General features: G+C 28.8%; 1 protein-coding gene across 6 annotated transcripts in view; it reads right to left on the bottom strand.

Moving 5' to 3' along the window:
• The window catches only part of LOC136983036 (regulating synaptic membrane exocytosis protein 2-like), a 341,614-nt gene that overhangs the window by 92,700 nt on the left and 230,237 nt on the right, over positions 1–18,677 (bottom strand). The window lies entirely within an intron of this gene.

Here is an 18,677-nt window from a genome sequence, read left to right as displayed (position 1 = left end):
AGAAGATATTGCAGGCAGGGGAAAGAAATCCTTGTCCTTCCTGTTTATGCACATGTTGGTAATGGAGTGGTTATAAATTTCAATCCCTCAATCAATGGTTCATCAAATACAAAGATGATATTAAAAAGTGGGTCACTTATAGTTTTGTTTTCATATGCATAACCTTTTGGTTAGCCACAATCATCTGAACTATCTTGTCCATCATCCCTCCTAAGCCAGCATCACGGAAAGGTGCAAAGTTAAATAAGAATAAGTGTTTTGTCATCTGTTGTAACTCACTGGCCCTGTTTCTTTACTTTATCTGAATCTATCCCTTTGCTCTTCCTTTTAATATTAAAACTTCACATTTGACTTTTTATGACTAAGGATGACCTGTTAACCAGATTGACAACTAGCATTCTTCTAAAATCCCGCTGGTAAAGGATGCAGTAATTTGTCCAGTTAATATCAAGCAAAGTTATTTTGAAAAGTCCATTTTTTACAAATAAATACTAGTAATTTTTTCCATTAATTGGATTTATATCTTTATTCATTGAATAATTTTTGCATATATTTAAAACTTTTAATAAAAATTATTAAAAATGCAGAAAATATTATATGGTGCCTAAATTTAAGCTGTAAATTAGTTTTTATTTTTGATCACATTTTCCAGAAAGTTTTTTAATCACAGAATGGAAGATAAAAATTACAATCAAGGAAGCAAATAAACAAGTTCAAACAGTGAAAGTTGACTAAGAAATAATAATTTATTAATTTTTGTATTATTTTAATTTATTTAAGAAAACATTTAAAAAATGATGAAAATATTTTACTTTTTGATAGGGGTTATGTATGCTCTTATGCTAAGACTTTTATATGATAGGATAATTGTAAAAACTCTAGGATAATTGTAATCCAATGTGATGATCAGTTACATTGGATTATAATTGTCCTAGAGTTTTTACAATAATTTTCCCACATTAAATACATAATATTATGCCTTTCAAGACTCAATTTATAAGCAAACTAGAGAACTGCCCACAAAATCCTTGGCTTCAATACATTGGGTTGATGCATAAGTTCATTTCTCTTTCTTTTTCTCTCAGAGGAATTGTATGTTTCAATTCCTCTACTAGTAGCAGAAGTGAATGATATGAAGCATCATTTTTCTATTACACATATATGTTTGTTGCTAGAAGTGTGGGTACTACATAATCTCATTGACACCAATATAAATAAGTGTTTTGTCATCTGTGCTTTTGCTGAAATTGCCTTCTTTGTGGCCAACAGAATCCTTATTCTGCATTGTCACAGGCAATGATAAGTGTGTGTACTTATATGCCAATGTGAAAAAATAGAAAAAGTGGCTAAGCCCTGAGAGATAAGCAATATCCAGTCCAAAAGCCTGATCTTCATTCTTGTAAGACAATGTTGTATACATGGTAGGATATGAAAGATATTATCCACCATAAATTGCCTTTAAGAACCAAACCATTATTACTGCACAGTATTGTGATAAACTCCACCATCTGGCAGAGCACACTTGTATGAAATAATCACATCACCAACATGTTTTGTTGCTGTTGCTCCACAGTAATATTAGACCATATATGACAAATATTACCAAAACAGCAATTCAGATTGTAGGTTTAAGCAGTGTGCTACAGTATCAATTGGCTATTCTCATCATTCTGAGAATATATCAGATGAATCATCAGCTTCAAATGATCCAGGCTCATAGGTTGGCCATCTTGATATGATAGTTTCACAGGAGATGAGGGAGTGCAATGGCTAAACATCGATAGTGGAAAATGTGGAAGATTGTGATCATCTAAAATTGACAGTTTTGTTATCTTTTTCAAAAACATTGTGACCAGTTCTGTTTTCTTTTTTCAATTTATCAAAGACTTGCTGCAGAAGCTGCACGCCTTTGGTTATTATCCTGGTGACTTTAATGTCTCATTTCACCTGAGGAACATAATCCATTAGCATATCTTTCAACTGCTACACATTCTGAACACTTTTGCACATTTCCCTTATTTTCAAACTTGTGATTGTGGCTCACTTTCTTCTCCTGCTCCTTCCTCTATCAACTATTTGACAAATCCTTCCAACTCTTCAGATTTCAATTCATCAGAATGCTCTTCTATGTGAGTTTTCACTTCTTTGGGTAGCATATCTTCTATGCCATCTCCACTAAGTTGTCACATTTCTTCTATGATTTTCCTGACTTCACCATCAATGCTAGAGAAGCTCTTGAAATCATTCACAATGTCACTCGGTAAGGGGTTCCAGCAAGTGTTGACTGTTTCAGGCTTTAATTCATTCATTGCAGCCTTGATAAAAGTTATTGTATCTGATGAGTGAAAAAATTGTTGGTGAATGGCAAAAAGGATATTGTATGTTGAACATAAATGTACTCAGCAAAAATATATATACTCCAATAACCACCACCTTATAAGTTGCTGAGGGAATTTTTAATTAAGAAAACTAACGTTTTCGATCTATTCCATAGATCATCCTCAGGTTTAAACTGATGAACAAAAATAATTCCAAAGAATGGAACACAACATATTTAAATTCAAAGAAACTGACAACGGAGCAACTAATTAAAATTAGAATTAAAGCGCAAAAGATACATAAATGTAAACTAACAAACACATAACAATACCAAGGTTATTAGTACACGCTAACATCATTTAACAGATAATAAAATATTAAAGTTCTCCAAATACGAAACACATCGCAAATCAGGAGCCATTTGTAAGTCTCTTAATTGCAAACTTCCAAGCTGATGGTAATCCCTCAGCGTCCCTGGCGTTAATGCATCTATTGTCGAGTCTACTCCTGTATATTTCTATTTTTTCCGCCGTCTTTGCTAAAGTTGGAGAATATATTTGTTTGACGATTTCCGCCTCTTCCCATCCAACGACAGATCCTTCAGCCTGGGCCATCTGGGCCAGTACTGTTGCGGTACTGGCCCAGATGGGATCTTGGGAGCGGTAAAATCTGTCAATTAATTTACAGGTGAGCTCGGGGTACCCATGGTCAGTGGATATGCAATGAGTACTTCTCAGTTCAGTGTGGAGAGCTTGTTGAGTGGACAAGGGAGTGTGCGCTCTCCTAATAGACTGCAATTTTATACTGATGTTGGTCACAAGACCCCACAGGTATGTATATGGATTCTGATCCCAGTTCACAATACACCTCAGTATGGATTGCTGACCCTTCAATTCTAATGTTAATGTCAAGGAAATGGACCTCCATAGGGTACGCTTGATCAATTTCCAGGGTCAAGCCACATGGGTTGTCATTAACGGAGTCAACAAAGGCTGAGATGTCTGGAGTTGTCCTCCATAGAATGATTATGTCATCTATGTACAGTACCTCCTATATAAAATGATGTTGGGAAAATGCGAGGGAGAATCTTGCATTCTAGTTGTCTTATCACCATCTCATGTAAGTCCCCTGAGATAGGGCTTCCCATCGGGACTCCTTTTCCCTGTGTGTACACTCTACCATTGAATTGAAAAAACGAACTGTAGCATAATAAATGTGCCATCTCTAGGACTTGCTGATGTAAGCTGTCATCATTTACAATAGGATATATTAAATATATATATTGGCCCTACAATTACATAGTGTCCATTTACCCAATTGATTTGGATATACAGGGTGTGTTTTTTAAACTGAGGGTACTCAGAGACATCTGTAGAGCAATCTAACAGCCAGACTGTTGCCAAATTTGGGAGAGTGACTAAGGACAACATGGGAAAGAGATTTTGCGAAGAAAAAAGTAGTACCCAAATTCGCCGGTAGGGGTGAATTTGGCACTGTTGCAGCAAAACAGCTAAGAATTTGCATAACGCGCTGATAACACCTCAAAATGCAAATTCACAATGATGTAATCAACAGCAGCACCACCTAATTTGAGCTTAAAAGACAAGAACAAAAGTCCGAAGTGCATTCCAGATGTTAGCAGAGTTCAACATGCATCTTTTGTTACCTCAATGTGCATTGCTTGTGAAACTTTATTATCTTAACCAATCAAGCACACTGTGCACTTTTTGTGAGTTTAGAACCCGTAACAACTTGCGCAGAGGTCCTCTATCAATTAATGCATTGAAAAACTTGATAAAGAAATAGGAGATCCCTGAGGGCACAAAAGGTAGGCAGGAGTTGAATCAAAGGGTATAAGGACTTAAAGTCTAATACCGTGATAAATTGTGGAGGGCAGGCGATCTCCCTGAGGAGGGTTATGAGGTCTACAGGGTTGCTCACCGTATAAGGGAGAGTTTGAATTGTAACTCAAGAAAAGCCAGCATTGCTGTGAATTTGATTAAAAACCATATTCCAAATAATAAAAATGCTAGAAAACTTCCAGACTCTGAATGTCTGACCAACAGCAGTATAAAATCTCTCAAGATAAATTCAGTTTCCAACAGGAACTACATTATTTATGTAAAAATTTTCAATTTATAATTTATTTACATGTCACCACACTTCAGACTCATAAGATAGAAACAAAAAAGAAAACAAATTATGATTTGCTAATTATTTATGACCCAAAACACATTCTCAGTAGGCCTACTTTAAATTTTCTGCATGTAATCCTCACTAGCTTATACTCCACAGAAAACTAGTAGAATGGATGTATACTCCTATCTCTAAATTTGTGATTGAAAACATAACACTTAACCATTATGCAGTTTAGATAGTACCATCTCAAACATTGTTTTTTCTGAATTTTTTCATTTTATTTCTGGTAGCAATTCATTGTAAATGTCATTATAGAATAAATTAAATGAAGAAAAAACAGAATATTTGAGATGGAAGCACCTAAACTGCATTAAGTATCAAAAATAACAAAATGATACAAATGAAACAAATTTTTTTATCATATTGTTTCATTTATTTTATTTATTAAACAATACTAAATATATATATATATATAACATTATTATTATTATTAAATGCTGAAATAAAGTGAAGAAAACTAAATAGAAAAATATTTTAATGTTGATAATATCTATATTATATATGATGTTTGAAGAGTTATCTCGGATCAAGATGAATTCAGAGTGACAATGTAACTATGACTCTTAGTTGAAATGATTGTCTTGTCAGATATAGAGTAAATAAGTGACAAAATAATTTCTATTAATGTCATTTAATGGAATTTGCTATCCAACACAGGTTTGAAAATTGATTGATCACTTAGATTTTGTTCATTGTTGAGAATTAACACGTGCTAAAACTGATAGTCAGCTTTTAAGCAGTTCTCTGAGAAGAGGCATTACCAGTTTTTAAGTTACAAGTTCAAGTAGGAATATCTTGCAAATCAATTAAAATATGAATTGGCACATAAAAAACAAAAGCAAACTACAGGTGAAATACACTTAAACATGTTTTTGGTGGTTTCTAGAAAAATCATATTGGCAGCTGAATGTGTGTGTGACAAATGATTTTTCATGGTTTATAAAGTTATTCTTATTAAGTATAGACAAAGGAAAAGCTGTTGGATAAGTTCATAATTATAATTTAAAACTGAGATATAATCTACATCATTATATAACCTGTACCCACTTTCAAATAATTTAGTAAATATAAAAAATAAAAAGTGTTGCTAAGCAAGCCAAATTATAAATAAATCATTAAGACACATTTTACTTTATTTAGAAACTAATACCAACTTAGATTTATAGTAAAAAAATCAGTTAAATATCAACATTTTATATAACTTAATATTGCTAAAACTTAAAAATTTAATAATATTCTTATTGTTTTATATTTTTAATTTAACACTTTCCTCAGAATGCTCATTAGCCAAAATATTTTTGTAAACATAGTCAGATAAATTCAGAAACAATCTGACAAAAATTCAGTGCTCAAAGAACTAAGTACAAAAAATATTCTTATTACAATATTTCTTTACACATGTATATTGCAAAATGGCAAAAGTTTTGGCATGGAACAAAATGAATTATTAACATATATAAATACACACCCACTGCCGTTACAAATGGGTTACATTTATATTGAGTACTCTCAAAGATTTTAAGTTACAAAAACTCCTTTTCAAATGTATTTATGACTTGTTACTTTCAAAGTCTCAATATAATATAGACTAAAAATGATGCCCTAAAAATGAAATAAAATATGCACATGCTTTCTTTAAAAGTGAAAAGACACATTTTATTCAAATTTGTTATTTAAATCTTTAAAAAATGAAATTTATTAAAAAAAACTGACTACAATAGGCAAGATAAATTAAACAAATGTTATAATTGGAGGACAACAAAATTGCAATAATTCAACTATAGAAAATTATCATAATTATTAAAAAGTTAAAAACAATAAACTATGCAACATGTGATAAATAAATGATCATCTAATAAGAAACACTGATAAAAAATTTTTTACTGAAAATAAAGTAAAGTAACAATTACCAAGAACCATATTTTATGGCATATAAGATACACCCCCATTTTAGTGTAGAATATTAAGGAAAAAAATATTTAACTCTTTAGAGTTAGGTGGGTTAAAAACTGTCCCACCTTTTGCTTAGCTTTTTATGCATGGCGGGATATATTTTAATCCACCTCAAAAAGTTGAAGTTACTCATAGTCATACAGTTTAACACTTTAAATAAAGTGTTTCATTCAGTTTTTCCATTTTTTTATATTACAAAACATTCTGTGCAACTAGGGTTTTTTCTGTCTCTAAAACCATGTGCCTCAAAGAGTTAATGTATTTAAGCCATTCTGCACTTCAGACATTCAACCTCAAAACTTTCCTTTTACTGTATCCTAGTTTAAAAAACTAAAATTAGAATACACACTTTCATGTATTAGGAAAAAAAAGGAGTTTAAAAGAATTCATTTACAATTAAAATTTTCCATTAAAATATTCTACATGAATACATGCAAAGCTGCTTAGCTATATCAAATAATAATATGTTAAATTAAACTATAACATTTTTATTCAAGAATTTGGCCAAGTCACAAATAAAAATATAGCTTTTTGAAGATCATTTGGAAAATTCATTAGCCCATGCAAGATTGCAACTTACATATACAATGCAAGGAGATATTTTGAGTGTCTTTTTTGAACAAGTTGCATCTTGTATGCTGTAAAATATAGCATATCTGATTTGGTGTTCTCTATTCAGTATTCATTCATTGTTATTAGATGTTATGATATAACAAGTACTGAGTAATTGAGCACTGAGCAAACAAGTACAAATGTTTTCACTTGAAAAATTTTTTACATTGCGAAAATTTACTATTAAAATTCTTTGTGTTAAAAATATAAGTACATTTTGATTCATTTAAGCTAAATAACATTCTGAGTAGAAATTAATTTTACTGGTACAATTTGGTAATCAGCAACATTTTTGATGTTGAGTAATATAGGTTGTTTTAACCAATATTAATGATAAAAACAAAAATGAAATGCAATTCTTTCAAATTTCATCCAAATTTCATCTTTCATTATCTATCAATTTTAATAAGTAACAAAAGAATTTAAATATTGCATTTAAAATTGGGAAGTAAGAGAAAGATGTAAGAGAAAAAAATTTAACAAAATTCACGAGTAATACTAGGTAAAATGTAATAGTATCCATGAAGACATTCACTATTATTTGCTGAGTCTGATCTGTTTTACTAAGAATTTTAAACCATTAAATTAAATTACATTGGAAATTGTTTCCTAATCTTCAAGTATTAGCAAGTAATTTTTATAAAATATTGTAAGAGAAATTTTTATGGTAAAAGAAACATTGTCAATTATTAGGATATGGATAAGGATAAAACAAAATACAGTAGACTCTTGATAACTCAAAATGGAAAGAACACAGAAAAATTTTCAAGTTATGCAAACAACCATTATTTTAATAAAATTGTAAATATCACAATACAAACAATACACAGTAATTAGACTTAAATACATTATATTTTAATATTTTTTTGATATGTTTATGTATAAAATAACAGAACATTGACACTGTCAGTGATAAAAGTCTGTTACAAGAATTTGTTGTCAACAATTCATTGCTTCTTACTCAACAATATTTTTGATGAGATTGACACTTCAAAGTCATCTTGTTTAATAAATGATGTAATTTCTATAAAACCTCTTCAAAAGTTTGAAAGCTTTTCTGGCTTCCCTACATATAGGAGGAGCAGGATATTTGTCCTGACAGGATTTATTTCTTCCTCATCTTCATTCCCTGTTTCTTAAGCTGGGTTCTTTATTTCAGCAATGATGACTTCAGATAAATATCTTCAGACAGCTAGGTCATTGTCAATATTGAAAAAATCTTCAAATGACTCTTCACCATTCATTGCTGAAATGAGATTGGCTCAGTCTTTTATAACATTAATGACGGATTCTGACAGAAATTCTGATTTATTCAAAATATGAACAAATTGTTGACCAAAACTTGCTTTTATAAAATAATTTGCAATGGCGCTTCATAGAACTTAATTGCAAGCATTCACATTGCATCAACAGATTCAACAGATTCATTCCAAACTCATATGATCATCTTCAATAACATGCAACATCTTTAATACAATAAGTTTTATGTATCATAATTTAAAATTTTGAATTATTCCTTTATGTAAAGGTTACAATCTAAAAATTTCATTGTATAAAATGATAAAAATTAAACCGTTATATAATCAAGATGGAAATCATCAAATGTGCACTGCAATTATCAATTTTTAATAATTTTTTGTGTTTTTGGCAGTCATGAAAGTGTCTAACTTTTTCAGCCAGTTAGAAAAAGCTCTGATGTCATCAATGCTTTCTTATTTGCTATATATTGTATAGGTAAACATTGCATTACAGAAACATTTATGTTTTAAAGATTTTCATATCAATAACAATGCATTTCATACCTGTTATGTTAACAAGGGATATGTAACTCTTCTTTTGGGATGGACATACCATTTCACAAGAAGAGTTACAAGTTCTGTGTTTTTTTATTTCTATGACATGAATCACCTTTGATCGTAATTTTTTCCAGCAGATACAGTGGAACCTCACTTAATGAGCATAATTTGTTCCAGAGTCTTACTCGTAATGTGAAACACTTGTTAAGTGAAACAATTTTTTCCATAGAAATTAATGTAAAATACGATAATGTGTTCCATGCTGAAAAAATACTCAAACGTTTTATGTATAACATTTACTCAAAGAAAAAAAAAAAATTTGTACAATATACACTGTTAGGGAGCATGAATCATTATCATCTTTTCTTCTAGCATGGAATGAACCATCCTGGAGTGAGAATTTGATTTGCAGAAAAAAAAAAAAAAATCACAGCTAATATGTTTGATAAACACTCCAAACAATATGCAAAATTCTTGGGTTATGTAAAGGCTATAATTAAATATTAGAAATTAATTAAGTTGACTAGATTTAGACAGTTATACTTCCATCTCGTATTAAATTTAATAATTATAAATAGTTAATTTTTAATTCAGACATTTCTAAAATAAAATTTGGAATTTGTCATTAAATTTAATACTAGATGGCAGCATAACTGCCTACCTCTAGTCAAATTAATTAATTGCTAATATTTAATTATAGCCTTTATGTAGCCTAAGAATTTGGCATATCGTTTGGCGTGTTTATTATATAATGAGCTATGGTTGTTGATGTTTGTAAGTAATATGTGTGAACACAAAGTTTGGAAAAATATGTGATTACAAGTGACACTAAGATGCTGGCAAAACGAGTGCTAAACACACACTGATGGAGCATGCGTAAAATCCAGGACTTTCCCTCTCCTCATCACTCGTTATTTAAAACATCGCTTGTTAAGTGAGGTAAATTTTTACAATTTGTTTTACTCGTTATGCGAAATACTCATTGTGTGAGGTGCTCATTAAGCGAGGTTCCACTGTAGTTAAAAAATAAGTCATTCCATCTGCATTGAAAATGTCATCTGGGCATTCTTTACTTTTTTGATAAATTTTTCAATCACTTGTGCAATCCTCTTCTTGCACTTCTGCACTTTCACTGCAGATTTTATTGAAAGTTATTTTGTGCCTCTTCTTAAATTTATTCAGTCACCTGCTGCTTGTTTGAATTTTGTGTATCCCATGTGTTGTCTGAATTGCTTAGCCTTTTAGGTTTTCCATCAACAAGAATTCCTATTCATGTCAATGGAATATTCCAAATTCAGATTCTTGTCTCTATACTATACAAACTAGCATGCACTTTTTAGCATCTGGATACTCACATTTATGCTTTATTTTGTGTTCTGTATGATTCTGCTGTTCATTGAAGCTTTTCAAAATCCTATCCTTGTTTATCAGATATGTCAAGTACTCAATAGAATGGTTTTTTACAATTTCTTACGTTTCTTTTTTTGTTTTCCTCCATGATGTTTATGATAGATCTGCTATCAACAAAATCTTTAGTAAATCTTCTTAATAGCTCTATGTAATCTGTTACATATAAGGACTTATTACACCTCATCTTATTGAGCTTTCCAATTGAAAACTGTGGTATGATAAGTCCTTAAAATATATAGCAAATTACATATAGCTATTAAGAAGATTTATTACAATACAGGACAAAAAGCAAGTAATTATAAAATCTTTAGTTTTCTCTTGTTTGCCGTTTCTATCTACAATAGTTAGAAATGAAATAGTCAATACACTAATTAACTGGTGACTATCAGCAATGAAAGTGTCAACATGTGATTCAAACTTTACTGTGAAATTTATACAGTATGAATATTTAGTTCCAAATAAGGAGCTACATGTAGACAAATCATAAATTTTATTGGCCAATAATTTAGTATGTTGTAAAATCACAGATATGTTGATTAAATTTTTTAATTTTCAAAATCTAAAACTTAAAAAAAAATACTGAATTTAAAGTGTTAAGATTTAATTGTTTAATTGAATTTACAAATAAGATCATTATTTTAGATACAAAACATCATTAAAATTTTAAATTTTATGTTGTGCAATCAGAGGTGCAATTCTACACAATACTACTCTTTAACTTTATGATAATATTGTCTATCCCCTTAAAAACACAAAGAGTTCTCACAAAATTAGTTATGAAATAAAATCTCCAGATTTTAAATTTCTAGCAAAATATGATCTCAAGACTACTTCATCTGATAGAAACACAGAATGCATTAAGTCTATGTGAGTAAAGTCAGGATAAACATAAAATCTGAGTTTGCAAAAATTTTAAGTTAAGGAAGTTTGACTTATCAAGAGTCTACATTATAATATCATGCCAACAGTCTTTAAAAAAATTAAAAAAAACTATGGTAAATAAAAAAATTAGTAAATTCAATAAACCTTGAAATTTTCAAATAATGTAAATTCAATTATTTCCAATCTGAGCTTCAATAGTATAAACAGGATAATCATACTTTAAAAATATAAATTTTATTTTATAAATTTTTTTATCATAAATATAATAAGGATGCATCACAAGAATAAACTGTATAAACTCAAGAATAAACTGTATACAAATATCAACAACTAAAACCTGATAGTTATATATTAAAGCCAAATGATTGCTGGATTATATTGGGCCATAATACTACCATTATTAATAATTAAATACTAAGTAATTTGACACTAAGTTAGGCACCATTTCATGCTAATGTGAGAATCGGCCCATAAATTATCTAATTAATTTAATAAAATAAAGAGTAAATACTATGCTCTAGATTTTTGAGTCGTTCTGATCGGGAATCTCTCCTATAACGGAGACCCTCCTCTGTTTTTTCCTTCATCTTTTGATGGAGAAAATGACGACATAGTTATTATTTATACAAGAAACTAATATTTTCCCTCAAAATTGTTAATAAATTGGTGAGAAAAATAAATTTCTTCCATGTGTTGTTTACACAAAAGGAAGTACACTTGCCACTTTTATGACAAAGAGAAATTAACTTCCCTTCTACAATCCCTTATCTCCAAAGTACGACCACCATCTTCGCTGTCCACCCCTTTGACAGTCCTCCAACACATCCCGTTAGCAGTCTGAAATCAAGACTTGCTATTGGTTGGAATTTGGGAATAAAAAGGACAATTTTCTCTGATTGAGTTCTTCAAAAGTTCCCATTGAGTTCTTCAAGAATCATACTGGTCTCTAGAATTCAAGTCTCTTGACTCAAGGCCTTTTTAATTGTGTGCTAAGAAGTCCCTCCAAGATTCTTATCCTCATCGCCGAACCACCATACACGCCAATACTAGATTCCTTCAAGATCCACAGCAAGATAGTATAAGTTCATTCAATGTAAACTCTCTCTCTTGCGAAGTAGATAGGGATTAAGTATTGCATATTTGTTTGTATTTTCATAGATATATTTTGTCATTATTAAATCTTGATTGTTGTTACAAAATGGTCTTATCAATGGTCTCTAATCCATAACGAAGTCTTGCCACTTATCCATGATCTCTCCCCACTCATCATCGTAACAGCCCTCCTTTTTAAGACTATACTTAAATGTGTGATAGAGTGCAGATTTCATCCCTATCTGGTGTTGGGAGCCTGATGGGAGAGGGTAATTTTTTGATCGTCTCATCTCCACAAATTTTTGCCTACATAACAAATTTTAGCTTCATCCTAGACGACCACGAGTAAGTCTCAAAGACTCGATGATTAGAAATTAATCTCACAGTAAATTTAATAATTAAATTAAAATTTTGATAATTAATTTAGAAGATTCTGGAAGAAAAGAATCAGCCAAAAGCAAGACTCAAACTCATTACTCTCACACAGCATTTAATTATTAATAATAATAGTAATAGAGAACGATCTTCAGAGCTCAATATAATCCATCAATCATTTAGCTTGAATGAATAAACTATAATAAACCATTGTAATTCCAATAAATCAGTGAGATTTGAGGTTTAGCTCATTTAAATCAGTGAGATCATCATTTATGTTAAACTTAACACAATACATCTCAAAATCTTTTATTATAATCTTTTTAAAATATGTGTTTAAGCAGAATGTAAAAGTGAGGAATTCTGATATACAGGAAACAATTGGCAAACTATTGTCATACAAACTTATTGATATATTTGCTGTTTTGTAATACAAGCATAAAAAATGAAGTTATAATGTATGGTAATTTTCATATAAAGTCATATTTTAGACCAGCTCTTTTCAAATTGGAGGATCCCTACTTTAAAAAGAGCTTTCTAGGTGGTCATAAGATCATAGTAAGAGCTGAAAATATTTAAATAATTTTTAAACAATTTTTAATTTTTTGTTTTTAATGAATTCAATTTAAATAAAAATTGTGATGTAATGAAAATATGTGTTTTTATGAATTAAAAGCATTAATTTTCCTTGGCATTTAGAAGTTTAAAACAAATTGATAAACTATACAATAGAGTCTCAATTACAGTTGCCATAAATCCTGATTTTTTGGGATTTGTCCAATTTTGAACACTGTCCTGATTGGAAAATTTTTCCAGAAATCTTATTTAATTTGTCTCTACTTTTATTTCATAGCATAGCCTACTACAAAAATTAAAAGAAATGAGTACTGTACACAACAAATACACTTTATTTTCTATATCTACTCAAAACCTAACTTGACGAAAAAATTTTCTTACTTGTCCCTGAACATTTATACAAATTAATCCCAATTTTACATTTGGTCAAAGTCTAGTTTTTTTGTTTGTTTGTTTTTGAGTCTTTCTAGCCTGTGAGCACTAAGATGACCTATTTTTAATCATGCCCATGATGGGTTTTGGCCAAGTCCACAATAGACAAAAAGTATAACTTAGTTGAAATGTGTAAGTCAATAACTGATAACTCAACAAAATTAGTTTAATTAGAATTATTCGCTTGTTTTCTGGAGTAGTTACTGCCTACCTAATGTTGGGTATCCATCAATTTTTACCACAATGTGACCTTACTTACAATGTTCTAATTTCTGGTTTTGAATTTATTGCAGCCCTGATTCCAATTAATCAAGGTTCTGTGTTACCTGAAGTAAATTGTAAAAGAATATTTTCTCAATAAATACAAAACAACATAGGACAGTGTGATATTTCACAAATATTGGCTAGACAATATAAATTAAAGAAAATTAAGGAAATTTTAATTGTGCTGTGAGTATATATTTACGTCTGTTTTAATAAATACAACTGTAAGTAAAATTAAAAGTGTTTTATTGTATAATGTATAAATCATTATAAGACTATACAATAAACTAGTTATACATTAAAGAAACTGTGAAATTTTTAAAATTTGATTTAGGGAGCCTTAGCATGAAGAAATTTTAGAAGCACTGTTGTAGACTAATAAAAATAAAGTTTTTGAAATACACTATATATTTTAAATATCAACGTCATTAAAAAAGAGCATTATTATAAGAAAATATTTAAAAGAGAGAAAATAATAGAAATAATATTTTCCTAAAATTCCATTAAGCATAATTTTTGGAATTTTTTTAGCATTGAAAAAAATTCATCATTATTTGAAAACTTAAATACATTTGAAGCATGCATGCCATAAAGTTTATATTTACATCATTTTGATATTCCAGAGAATTTGTAACCTAGTGAGTTTTTTACAATTTTATTGTAAAATTAAAATGAATTCATTCACTAGAAAAATTGCTTTTTACCTCTCCTGAAAAGTTTGTTTTTTGTCATTTACAACATTATGGCATTGCATGCTTCATTTATTTTCACATTTATTTTATGTATCATACATTCACATTACTTTTTGAAGTGCATTTCACAGATAGAAACCAGATGTGCATTTAGAAATATGGCACCCCTAGGTCCACAACATGCAGGTGCTTCCAAACTAATAGGCCTAGTACCACTTTTGCACTGAATGATTCATTTTGTAATTTTAATCCTCATAGCTGTATTTTTATAAATTTTTAAATATCAAAAAAGGGGTAAAGGATATTGTTATTGAAAACTCTTCATTAGCACTACTATTCTGTTCATGCAAAACATAATTCATATATTAATACTACACAACTAATATGTCTTATTTTATCCCTACTTAAGCTCTTAATTTGAACTAATTCCTTTACAGGTTGTTTCTACATAAAATTGTTTTTACATTGTTATTGTTGTTGTTGTTATTATTATTATTATAGTAAAACTTTGATTTAACAGACAAAATTACCAGTCCATATGTCATACATAAAATTAACATCCTGTTAATTTTAAAATGCTTTTTATGTGTAATTAAATTAACAGTTTTTTTTTTTCAAATCCAAAAGTCACCACTCTTCATGCCATAATAAAAGTGTGTCAATAGATATCATCATCCAAAGATTAATAAATATGAAATTGTTTTTTTGTTTTTGTCCAATTTAAAGTTTGTTTTCTTTTTAAGAACATTAATTGTATTTAACTAAACAAATAAGTAAAGTGTATTTTCAAAACATGCTTGTTTATTTATTTCAAATTAGATTTATACTTGTTTATTAGTCTTAGAACTACAGTGAGTACATAAGCAAAAAGACATATAGAAAACTTTTTTGTAAAATTAATATTTCATAAATAAGTTTAATTACACAAACATATCTACAAAAGTAAAACAAACTAATTTGCCAATTTTTAACACACATTCAGAAAACTTACTTTATTACATAATGGACTTCCAATTTTAACAGATACCTACTCACCCTAATCAGTCCATTAAATTGAGGTTTTACTGTTTTGAGTTTTTGTGCTCCCATACTCTTACACCCCTAGGCTAATGGGAAATCTGCCACTGAGACAACCCTTTCCATTTCAATATTACATTTCTTTCGATTTTCATTTCTTACAATAAATGATAATAAATGACATGATTAAAATAAATTTAAATTATCAATAAACATAATTACAAATAGCCACTTGATGGTACTCCTTGTAATATAGATAAAAGTAAAATTAATTAAATTGAAAAATATAATTATAAAAACAGCATAGTTGTCAACAGATTATATCTAATAATTTTTAATCCTGCATTAGGCCCATTAGGTTTTATTATATGAATGAGTGCATAAATTACAACTGTACTGCATTATCAAATTTCATTTATATTAAAAAATTTAAATATGACCACTTTATTCTAATAAAATTTAAACTGAGCCCTAAAAATTAAATTTAATACAACTTTTTTTTTTTATTCATTGAAATAGTGTATATAAATTATACAAATGAACACATGCATTATAATTGTAATCCACTGAAAGTTGAATACTTATACTGGAGCTAACAAAAGTGGTTAAAATTGTACAGATAGAAAAAAATGTTGTAGTATAAGTAATTACTAAAAGAATTGCATTCACAGTCAATCAAAACAGAATTTATAAATAAATTATGCTGAATTATATATATGATCCATATGTAAAAGTTAGCAAGCTACTATCAATTTAAGTCATTACTTTTATCTATATATACTCAAATGTACTACTTGATTAACTGTATTTTATAAATATTCATGTCATTTTTGAGATGGAGCATTAGCAGAGTCTCTTCTACGTGGCTTACAGAATTGTGTTTTTTTTCTCAAAATCTGTTTAATCGATTTTGATTAAACTTTGCCATTTTCCATTAATTGCAATGAGGAATCCAAAAATGTAATAAAAAAATGGGGGTCCATGACTTTATTTTTGAGATATAAGATCATGGCACGAATCATGCGACTTTGTTGTGTGATGTTCCACGGTTGCTAGAATGTCTTCTATGGGCTTATAGAATTGAGTTTGTTCTCAAAATTTAATGGGCTGATTTTGATAAAACTTTGCAATTTTCCATTAATTGGAATGAGGAATCCAAAAATATAATGACGATCCATTTAAGTATAAAAAGTATAGGTCCAGGACTTTGTTTTCAATATACAGAGGTATTAATAAAAGTGACAATGTCTGTGCTCTCTTATGTGATTGAGTATGCCTAACTAAATTTAAGCCCAGAGATCAAAAATTAAAACAGCATTGCATGTGCCTAATGGAAAATAGGCATAAAAAACAAACAAAAACACAGAAGAAAGCTTTGTTCTTGGATCGTCTCTCCATACCCAGCCAATGCAAGGACCATGTCTCTCATGGCCAGCAGGTACAAGAATACTCTCTTTTGTGGCAGCAAGTGAAAAGTTCACCTGTCCGCATCTGTCAGGTACAAGGATTGCCTCTTCTGTGCCAAACAAGTGCAGGGCTTGCTTCTTGTTGGCTCTGCCTCAGTTCTATAATGATATGACAAAGTCGCACAATGCCCTAGTAAAACTATCAATTTAAGTTGCCTGCAGCAATATTTCAAATTTATTAATTGCTGTAATGTCACTCATTATGATGAGAGAATTTTTTAACTTCACAAATCTTCAGAATTTAGAAAAAAATGTTTCTGATCTTCATGAATTTGTAAATTCATTCAAGCATTACTAACAAAGAAAATTATATGTTTGTATGATAACAGTAAGCCACTGTTTTTTTCTATATATCAAAGAAAATTTTCTATTCTTTATTAATAACAGATATATTTTGAAAACTTAAAATGAATACAAACCTTACTGATATATCAGAACACAATGTTTCATTTCAATTCATTCTTTTTAAATTTATATATTGAAACTTTGCTTCCTTATAAAATTAAACCTTCTGAACATTATAAGGGTATAACATAATTACTGAAAATATTAATTATAGTATATTTAAGTTTTTTTTAACTTAGTTTTTATATTTTTAAATTCCTGTATTAAGAAAACTGTCTAATTATTCATTAGAAACATCTAAATCCACAAGTAATAAGAGAAATTAATATAACTATTTATAACTGATAATTTCAAAGAATAATTTGACAATTTTAGAACTGCTAATAGAATTAATTTTCTTCACTTTTACACAAATATGTAACTAACAAAAATTAATTAAATACCAAATTCAAGACTACAAAGAATGAAATATAAAATCTGAAATAAAATAAATTTCTCAGACTTTCTGATATATGATTTGAACATTTCTTTATAGATAATTTATAAAGTTAACTATTATATATAATTCTTATGATAATAAATAATTATAATAAAATCCTTTTTAAATTATTTAATAAATAACTATAAGAAGAATTTGTATATAGTTATAGTAAATAACTATATTGGTAGAATCTGCAAATTCCAATAAAATATTTTAATTTATATTAATAAAAAGATCAAATGCTTTCTTAAAAATGTTATTCTTAAATTACATTGTTGAAAGACAACTTTAATGTATTAAAAATTTCAATTTTAGTTTTTATTTCTGTATATACAAAATATATTAGTTTTGTGCTCATAGAGCAAAAAATGAATATATCATTTTGTATGCATAGTATGCTATATGGCAACAATCTGTATTTCATTTTTAGATGCTTTTATGTAAAGAGTCATTATGAAAATAAAGTAGATAAATAACTGATTTTATAAATAATTCAAATTTCAAAACATTTCATTTTCTCACAAAATTTTCACTTTGTTTATTGAACATTGCACCAAAAATGCTATTTAATAATTTATTATTTTATCCATTTTAATAATAAATAGAATTATTCTATTATTAAGAATTAAAATTATGTTAAAAACTGATAAATATATAACAGAAGTCAATGCAGATGATTGGTCAGTCATTCAGAAGTTTGGCATTTTGATAATTAATAATATGCTATAGGAAAATCCATGTATGATTTAGGTATTAATACGATTAA

Source organism: Centruroides vittatus, unplaced genomic scaffold (genome assembly GCF_030686945.1).
Source record: "Centruroides vittatus isolate TY-2023 unplaced genomic scaffold, ASM3068694v2 contig_875, whole genome shotgun sequence".
In the NCBI taxonomy this organism is placed as follows: domain Eukaryota; kingdom Metazoa; phylum Arthropoda; class Arachnida; order Scorpiones; family Buthidae; genus Centruroides; species Centruroides vittatus.
The sequence above is the reverse complement of the archived record's forward strand: the minus strand, read 5'-3'. Positions and strand labels throughout refer to the sequence as shown.